This window comes from Silene latifolia, chromosome Y (assembly GCF_048544455.1).
Source record: "Silene latifolia isolate original U9 population chromosome Y, ASM4854445v1, whole genome shotgun sequence".
NCBI lineage: Eukaryota > Viridiplantae > Streptophyta > Magnoliopsida > Caryophyllales > Caryophyllaceae > Silene > Silene latifolia.
The window spans coordinates 114,795,726-114,805,477 of NC_133538.1; positions in this window are offsets into that span (position 1 = coordinate 114,795,726).

Genomic DNA, 9,752 nt, shown 5'->3' on the forward strand with positions numbered 1-9,752 from the left:
CCATCCCCGGCAACGGCGCCATTTTGATGTGGACGATGTCGTCGGGTCATCCAATCAAACACATTTATAATACTCAACAAACTACTAGTTAGCGGTAAGTCGAGGTCGATCCATGGGACGGTGTGCTTTGGGTTCAAAGTCTATCTATCTCAATTTATGCTAGTGTCACAATTGATGGGGTTTGTAGTTGTGTCTAGGCTAATGCAAGCAATAAAGTAGAACGAGCAATAAAAGGAAAGATGTAAACAATTGATTAAAAGTGCTAGGATATCATGGGGTCATGGGGGATTCATGGTGTTGATCATACAAACATGTTTACAAAGTTGCAAGCGATTAGTGTTGTGGAGGAACCGAGTTGGGTTATGTCTTACGGTTCTTAGGAAGAGTTGGGTCCCGGAGCCGAATCGATTAGATTTACAACACCTACAAGTCGACTTACTTTCCTCCTATTCAACTTCTATGCATGGTCTAACAAGACTCGAGTTGGGTTATATCTTACAAGTCAAGTTGAGTAGATAAGAGATGGCTGTAAATGCAAGGATTCATAGGCTTAGCATTTCATCAAACATAACATGTGCATAAAGTTGACATCACAACAAGCAAGCAATTTAATCATGTGAACATATTAGATTAAGCATGAATCAATCCCATGTTGGTTTCCCCTAATTACCCACTAATCCTAGCTAAAGGACTACTCACTCATTATCAAGTTTAACATGTTAATAAGAGTGTCTGATACGTGCATTTTATATAGTCTTTTTAGCCTATTTTATGCACGTATTTCTATGCTTTTATCGTGGTTTTATGCTACGAAATGCCCCGAATATGCTACTTTGGGTTATTTTGTCTTATTTGCAGGAATGAACCAGAAAGTAGCGGAATCAAGCTATTTACCGTCCGTTAGCATGCATTTGGAGAAAGAGTAGATTTGGAGCGGGAAATTTTGATGTCTTGGGATGCGTGAAGGTGTTTTGGGCGCTAAAAGGACAAGTCAAAGGCAAACTAACGAGAATTATAAGCTGCTGAAGTCAATATCCACTTGATCGAGTAGTTTACCACTCGATCGAGTAGCTCTAGGTGCAATAATCAGTCGATCGAGTTGTTTGCTTAGTCGATCGACCAGTTCCTTTATAGCCTTGCTCGATCGAGCACTATTCTAGGTCGATCGAGCTGTTTCTGAGTCAAGATCACTCGATCGAGTGATTTAAGTGGTCGATCGAGTGGCTATGCTGACGGGTTGGGCTTTTAAGCTCTAATTCCGTCATTAGGTTTAAATATACTCCTATTTTCTTATAAATAGGAGTTAGGATGTCATTTGTAATCATCCAAGGATCATGTTGCTCTTCCCCTTTTCTCTATACATTGTTACTTTTATTCTGTTCATTTCCTGGATCTCTTTAATTCAAAGAATTCTTTCTTCCTTTCTCTCTTTTTATTTAATGGTTATTATTCCCTCTCCCTCTTTATTTATTGCTCTTATTAATTCTATGTCTAGCTAAATTCCCCGTAGTATGTTAGGATTAGGGAAGCCGTGGTAGCATGTTTTAATTGTATTAAATAGATTAGCCCTGCGATAAGAATTGTGTTAGGCAATTTAATTGTTATCCGGTCGAATGAATGCATGCAGGAGACCATAAATCTAGTTAACCCCGACCTAGATCGAAAGATTGGAAGGGAAGGCTTGCTTAATTACAATAGGGTATTGCGGTGAGGGCGAAAGTTAAGTCATTTTACGCTCTAGGGCGGTTTAAGGACCGAAAGGTGATGACCATAGCTCTTCTTATCAATAGTCTAATCGCCTTAATATTCCCGATAGTATAAGATCTGATAGCTGCCACGGTGGACCGACTCCTAGCATACTCCCTTCTCTCTTGCTGTTAATTTCTCTTATTTATTTCCCTCGCTTTAGTCTTTAGTTTAGAATATCAATTCAAAACCCCCATTTCTGTGACACCCTGACAGACCGAATTAAACAGATAGATAGCAACTTAGCCTCCCTGTGGAGATCGACCCTACTTACCGACTTCGTCGGTAGTAACTTAGGTATTTATTTTTGGTACAAAACGACAAGTATCAAATTTTGGCGCCGTTCTTGGGGAGGCGACGCTTTTTATCTGTTTTATTTTGTTTGTCCTTTCGCCTCAAGGGAAGACTAAGTACCTTGAGGCTGTTCTTATCTTTTTCTTTAGTGCTGTTTTGATAGGCTTACAGGTTTATTAGACAGGCTACTGAGGGAGATTGCCGAAGGGAAGGCTTGAGTACCTTCGATCCCTCTTGCCAAGATGACATCTGTCTCCCGACTAATTGCTCAGTTTGAAGCCCAAGCTGAGAAACCTGCTAGTTGGGAAAGGAAGAAATCTTGGGGATGTGGTCTTCTTGAGCACAATGCAACATTTAAAGTTGTGCCGCCACATCCACCCTATCAATGGCCACCGCAACAAGATCCTCCTGATATACAAAAAGAAATTGCGGAGCTGAAATCTTTAATGCAAGAATATGATAGACGATTTATCGCGGGCGTAGATGAGATAAGGTCTGGAATAGCTCAGCTAACAGCTGAGTCGGATGCTCGGCAACCAGAAGAGGTGTGCTTGACCAAGAGCGGTTTTTCCCATGAAGAACCCGCGTTGCCCAATGCTGAAAATGATTTCTATATTTCGGATGACGACTTTCTATCGTATTTCCAGAATGTATGCAAGGATATCAGCGCTGTACAGGAAGCAAGTCCTCGATCGAGTAATATCTCTTCTCGATCGAGTGACATGCATGAGGAAAGTGCTCGATCGAGCGATCTTGTTACTCGATCGAGTGAGGCGCGGGAGGAAAGTGGTCGATCGAGTGATTACTCTGCTCGATCGACTGATTTGGCCATTGGGAGCTTAACTTCGTCACTTGGGTTCATATTGGATGACGAGTTTGATGATGATGAAGGTTACGGTGAACCTCCCTTATTCACAGCCGAGTCGGATACACTTGAAGCTGCGATCTACGGGATGGATTCCACTGAGGAGGTTGATGAAGAAGCAGCTGAGACGGTAATTGCTCCTAGCACGGATGAGGTAATGCATTCCTTTGTCAGTGATTCCGTCGTTGAGAGCGACCAACCCGAGGTAGTAAGCAATAATTCCATTATTGTTTGTTTTAACATTATATTGCCTCGTCTGATTTGTGCTCCTTCTTTTAACGCTATACCCTCTCTCATGTGGTCAATTAATTTAAAGATTTTTCACCGTCCTCACCATTTCAAGTTCGTTAATCTGAGACGATACCCAACTTTATTGACAATTGCTCCCGCGCTCCTTTATTTTGTGGATAAATTTAGGAGCTCACATAGGAAATTTGTTAGACTTAAACGTTTGTTTAGTTTTATTTCCTATTTCTTGATTCCACAGTGGTGCTACTTATACTTCTTTGTAGCACATGCGCAGCTATTTGACAGGTTGCTGCGCGCTTTGAGCTGTTTTGATTGTATTTTAATAAGAGAGGCTCGAAGAAAAAGAAGGTCGAGCTGGGACCTGACTGAAGCTAGCGCTACCCGGGAGGCAACCCGGCGATTTTATTTTGCATTTTATTTAATTTCAGTTGTAATAAATGGTTTTATACCATAGACTATCTCAGTATGTTTGTTTTTGTCAGTTGCGGGCTGTTTTTCATTATGTTTTGCAGGTACACGCTGAGGATCGCTCGATCGAGTGGTTTTTCCACTCGATCGAGTACTTTTTATGAAAAATCCTCTCGATCGAGCTACCATTCCTGTCGATCGAGTGCCTGCAGGAAGAAACCCACTCGATCGACCACTATTCCAGTCGATCGAGCAGTTTTTGCATGCCCATTCACTCGTTTGACTTGGATTAGCTTCTTGAGACGGTTTTCCGGGCCTTTAACAACCTCCCATGTTCATGGTCGGTTTGGGGAGGTCCCCTTATTTGCGCATTTTGTGAGTTTTTCCGCTTTTACTCTCTTTCTCTCTAGTTTGCATTTCCTTTCCATGTTTTGGTACAATGGGGGCATTGTACGGTTTGGTTTGGGGAGGTTATGCATCCATATCTGTGTCTGCATTTTGTTTTCATTGCATTTCAGTTATCACGTTTAATTTAAGTTTGCATTGTTGTTTATTTTTGTTAAAAAATTCAAAAATTCAATAAAAATTGAAAAATTGTTAAAATTCAAAGAAATTTCACGTTTAATCTAGCATATAGGTTGAGTCGGAACGGTAGATTTCCATGATGAAATTGCTCTATCTTTGTCTTTTTGCTTAAGCCTTGCATTGAATTAATTATCTTATTAGCTCTGTCTTTTGCATAATCTACGAGTTAATTTTTAATTTAGCTGAACATATAGACTTGACCTGAAATTTTGGCAACCTACTTATAAATTCTAAAATTTAGAGCCTTATAAACTGGTGTCATTTATGACCGGTTTCATGTAGGAATGTGAGTAGTTACTCCTTGCATAACATGTTCATTAATGTGCACGTATATGAAATTCAATTGCTTTTTGCCGTCATACATTCGGGTTAGTGGTTGGTGTCACATGCAGGGAGGTGCTTACATTTCCCTTTCTTTCATTTTTACCCATTTAACTCCACATTAGCCAAATTTGCCTGTTGACCCTTAACTACATTCCAAATTTAGCCTGCCTTGTCAAGCTAGTTTAGATTGTTTCTGCGGTATATATTTCGTATCAAATTTTGGCGCATATTCTGTTGACTTGGAGTTGGTAATTGATGAAGGGAAGGCAGTTGATGAAAAGACGTGAAAAAGAAAAAAATAAACAGGAATGAAAAATGAAAAAAAAAGAATTCGAATGTGTGAAGAAAGAAACCGAAGAAAAAAAAAAGAATGAAAAAAAATTATGAAAAAAATGATGGTTAGTTGTTGAATCGGTTTCTGCTCCTATGTTCTATCTTACATTAATTGAGGAGTATTTCTAGTTTGGTTTGGTGAGTTTTGTGCCAAATGAAGGCCATGTGCTTAAATTCATAATTGAGTTGGAATTGGATATGTTTTATATGGTTTTGTTTAGGTACTAGCTTGATCACCTATACCTCCACATTCCCATACATGTTTTGCCTTTTCCTACCCATTGCCTCACTTTACCATATTTTTTGTAAGCCCTCGGCTGTGACAGGACCTTGTTTGGTTGGAATGTGTGTACGGTAGCTAGAATTGTCTATCATATTAGTTGCATGCATGTTTATGTGGGTCGTAGTTTAGGTGAGCGACTATTTTTCTTTCTCTCTTACATATATATGCTTACCCTTTGCTTCATGAGAGAAGAGTGACCCGTGAGAGTCCATTGATTAAGGTCTTGCAAGGTCGACGGTTCAGCTTTATTTATAAACATCTTATAACTCGTTTGCATTTGACTGTTTAGCTATAAGTGTTAGTTTGCTTGCATTAAATTGGCTTAAGTGGGCATTTGTAGCTAGCTCTGAGTTATCTTTTTCCGTTCCTTTAGTTGCATTTTAGTTTACTCGGGGACGAGTAAAGGTTTGGTTTGGGGAGATTTGATACGTGCATTTTATATAGTCTTTTTAGCCTATTTTATGCACGTATTTCTATGCTTTTATCGTGGTTTTATGCTACGAAATGCCCCGAATATGCTACTTTGGGTTATTTTGTCTTATTTGCAGGAATGAACCAGAAAGTAGCGGAATCAAGCTATTTACCGTCCGTTAGCATGCATTTGGAGAAAGAGTAGATTTGGAGCGGGAAATTTTGCTTTGTCTTGGGATGCGTGAAGGTGTTTTGGGCGCTAAAAGGACAAGTCAAAGGCAAACTAACGAGAATTATAAGTCAAGAAGTCAATATCCACTTGATCGAGTAGTTTACCACTCGATCGAGTAGCTCTAGGTGCAATAATCGATCGATCGAGTTGGTTGCTTAGTCGATCGACCAGTTCCTTTATAGCCTTGCTCGATCGAGCACTATTCTAGGTCGATCGAGCTGTTTCTGAGTCAAGATCACTCGATCGAGTGATTTAAGTGGTCGATCGAGTGATTTAAGTGGTCGATCGAGTGGCTATGCTGACGGGTTGGGCTTTTAAGCTCTAATTCCGTCATTAGGTTTAAATATACTCCTATTTTCTTATAAATAGGAGTTAGGATGTCATTTGTAATCATCCAAGGATCATGTTGCTCTTCCCCTTTTCTCTATACATGCTTTATTACTTTTATTCCTGTTCATTTCCGGATCTCTTTAATTCAATAATTCTTTCTTCCTTTCTCTCTTTTTATTTAATGGTTATTTATTCCCTCTCCCTCTTTATTTATTGCTCTTATTAATTCTATGTCTAGCTAAATTCCCGTAGTATGTTAGGATTAGGGAAGCCGTGGTAGCATGTTTTAATTGTATTAAATAGATTAGCCCTGCGATAAGAATTGTGTTAGGCAATTTAATTGTTATCCTATCGAATGAATGCATGCGGGAGACCATAAATCTAGTTAACCCCGACCTAGATCGAAAGATTGGAAGGGAAGGCTTGCTTAATTACAATAGGGTATTGCGTGAGGGCGAAAGTTAAGTCGTTTTACGCTCTAGGGGCGGTTTAAGGACCGAAAGGTGATGACCATAGCTCTTCTTATCAATAGTCTAATCGCCTTAATATTCCCGATAGTATAAGATCGATAGCCGCCACGGTGGACCGACTCTAGCATACTCCCTTCTCTCTTCTTTGTTAATTTCTCTTATTTATTTCCCTCGCTTTAGTCTTTAGTTTAGAATATCAATTCAAAACCCCCATTTCTGTGACACCCTGACAGACCGAATTAAACAGATAGATAGCAACTTAGCCTCCTGTGGAGATCGACCCTACTTACCGACTTCGTCGTAGTAACTTAGGTATTTATTTTTGGTACAAAACGACAAGATCAAATTTTGGCGCCGTTGCTTGGGAGGCGACGCTTTTTACCTGTTTTATTTTGTTTGTCCTTTCGCCTCAAGGGAAGACTAAGTACCTTGAGGCTGTTCTTATCTTTTTCTTTAGTCTTTGTTTTGATAGGCTTACAGGTTTATTAGACAGAAGCTCTTGAGAGGGAGATTGCCGAAGGGAAGGCTTGAGTACCTTCGATCCCTCTTGCCAAGATGACATCTGTCTCCCGACTAATTGCTCGGTTTGAAGCCCAAGCTGAGAAACCCGCTAGTTGGGAAAGGAAGAAATCTTGGGGATGTGGTCTTCTTGAGCACAATGCAGACGTAGTTGTGCCGCCACATCCACCCTATCAATGGCCACCGCAACAAGATCCTCCTGATATACAAAAAGAAATTGCGGAGCTGAAATCTTTAATGCAAGAATATGATAGACGATTTATCGCGGGCGTAGATGAGATAAGGTGCGAATAGCTCAACTAACAAATGAGTCGGATGCTCGGCAACCAGAAGAGGTGTGCTTGACCAAGAGCGGTTTTTCCCATGAAGAACCCGCGTTGCCCAATCTTGAAAATGATTTCTATATTTCGGATGACGACTTTCTATCATATTTCCAGAATGTATGCAAGGATATCAGCGCTGTACAGGAAGCAAGTCCTCGATCGAGTAATATCTCTTCTCGATCGAGTGACATGCATGAGGAAAGTGCTCGATCGAGCGATCTTGTTACTCGATCGAGTGAGGCGCGGGAGGAAAGTGGTCGATCGAGTGATTACTCGCTCGATCGACGATTTGGCCATTGGGAGCTTAACTTCGTCACTTGGGTTCATATTGGATGACGAGTTTGATGATGATGAAGGTTACGGTGAACCTCCCTTATTCACAGCCGAGTCGGATACACTTGGAGCTGCGATCTACGGGATGGATTCCACTGAGGAGGTTGATGAAGAAGCAGCTGAGACGGTAATTGCTCCTAGCACGGATGAGGTAATGCATTCCTTTGTCAGTGATTCCGTCGTTGAGAGCGACCAACCCGAGGTAGTAAGCAATAATTCCATTATTGTTTGTTTTAACATTATATTGCCTCGTCTGATTTGTGCTCCTTCTTTTAACGCTATACCCTCTCTCATGTGGTCAATTAATTTAAAGATTTTTCACCGTCCTCACCATTTCAAGTTCGTTAATCTGAGACGATACCCAACTTTATTGACAATTGCTCCCGCGCTCCTTTATTTTGTGGATAAATTTAGGAGCTCACATAGGAAATTTGTTAGACTTAAACGTTTGTTTAGTTTTATTTCCTATTTCTTGATTCCACAGTGGTGCTACTTATGCTTCTTTGTAGCACATGCGCAGCTATTTGACAGGTTGCTGCGCGCTTTGAGCTGTTTTGATTGTATTTAATTAGAGAGGCTCGAAGAAAAAGAAGGTCGAGCTGGGACCTGACTGAAGCTAGCGCTACCCGGAGGCAACCCGATTTTATTTTGCATTTTATTTAATTTCAGTTGTAATAAATGGTTTTATACCATAGACTATCTCGGTATGTTTGTTTTTGTCGATTGCGGGCTGTTTTCATTATGTTTTGCGGTACACGCGAGGATCGCTCGATCGAGTGGTTTTTCCACTCGATCGAGTACTTTTTATGAAAAATCCTCTCGATCGAGCTACCATTCCTGTCGATCGAGTGCCTGCAGGAAGAAACCCACTCGATCGACCACTATTCCAGTCGATCGAGCAGTTTTTGCATGCCCATTCACTCGTTTGACTTGGATTAGCTTCTTGAGACGGTTTTCCGGGCCTTTAACAACCTCCCATGTTCATGGTCGGTTTGGGGAGGTCCCCTTATTTGCGCATTTTGTGAGTTTTTCCGCTTTTACTCTCTTTCTCTCTAGTTTGCATTTCCTTTCCATGTTTTGGTACAATGGGGGCATTGTACGGTTTGGTTTGGGGAGGTTATGCATCCATATCTGTGTCTGCATTTTGTTTTCATTGCATTTCAGTTATCACGTTTAATTTAAGTTTGCATTGTTGTTTATTTTTGTTAAAAAATTCAAAAATTCAATAAAAATTTAAAAATTGTTAAAATTCAAAGAAATTTCACGTTTAATCTAGCATATAGGTTGAGTCGGAACGGTAGATTTCCATGATGAAATTGCTCTATCTTTGTCTTTTTGCTTAAGCCTTGCATTGAATTAATTATCTTATTAGCTCTGTCTTTTGCATAATCTACGAGTTAATTTTTAATTTAGCTGAACATATAGACTTGACCTGAAATTTTGGCAACCTACTTATAAATTCTAAAATTTAGAGCCTTATAAACTGGTGTCATTTATGACCGGTTTCATGTAGGAATGTGAGTAGTTACTCCTTGCATAACATGTTCATTAATGTGCACGTATATGAAATTCAATTGCTTTTTGCCGTCATACATTCGGGTTAGTGGTTGGTGTCACATGCAGGGAGGTGCTTACATTTCCCTTTCTTTCATTTTTACCCATTTAACTCCACATTAGCCAAATTTGCTGTTGACCCTTAACTACATTCCAAATTTAGCTTTGCCTTGTCAAGCTAGTTTAGATTGTTTTATGGGTATATATTTCGTATCAAATTTTGGCGCATATTCTGTTGACTTGGAGTTGGTAATTGATGAAGGGAAGGCAGTTGATGAAAAGACGTGAAAAAGAAAAAAATAAACAGGAATGAAAAATGAAAAAAAGAATTCGAATGTGTGAAGAAAGAAACCAAGAAGAAAAAAAAGAATGAAAAAAAATTATGAAAAAAATGATGGTTAGTTGTTGAATCGGTTTCTGCTCCTATGTTCTATCTTACATTAATTGAGGAGTATTTCTAGTTTGGTTTGGTGAGTTTTGTGCCAAATGAAGG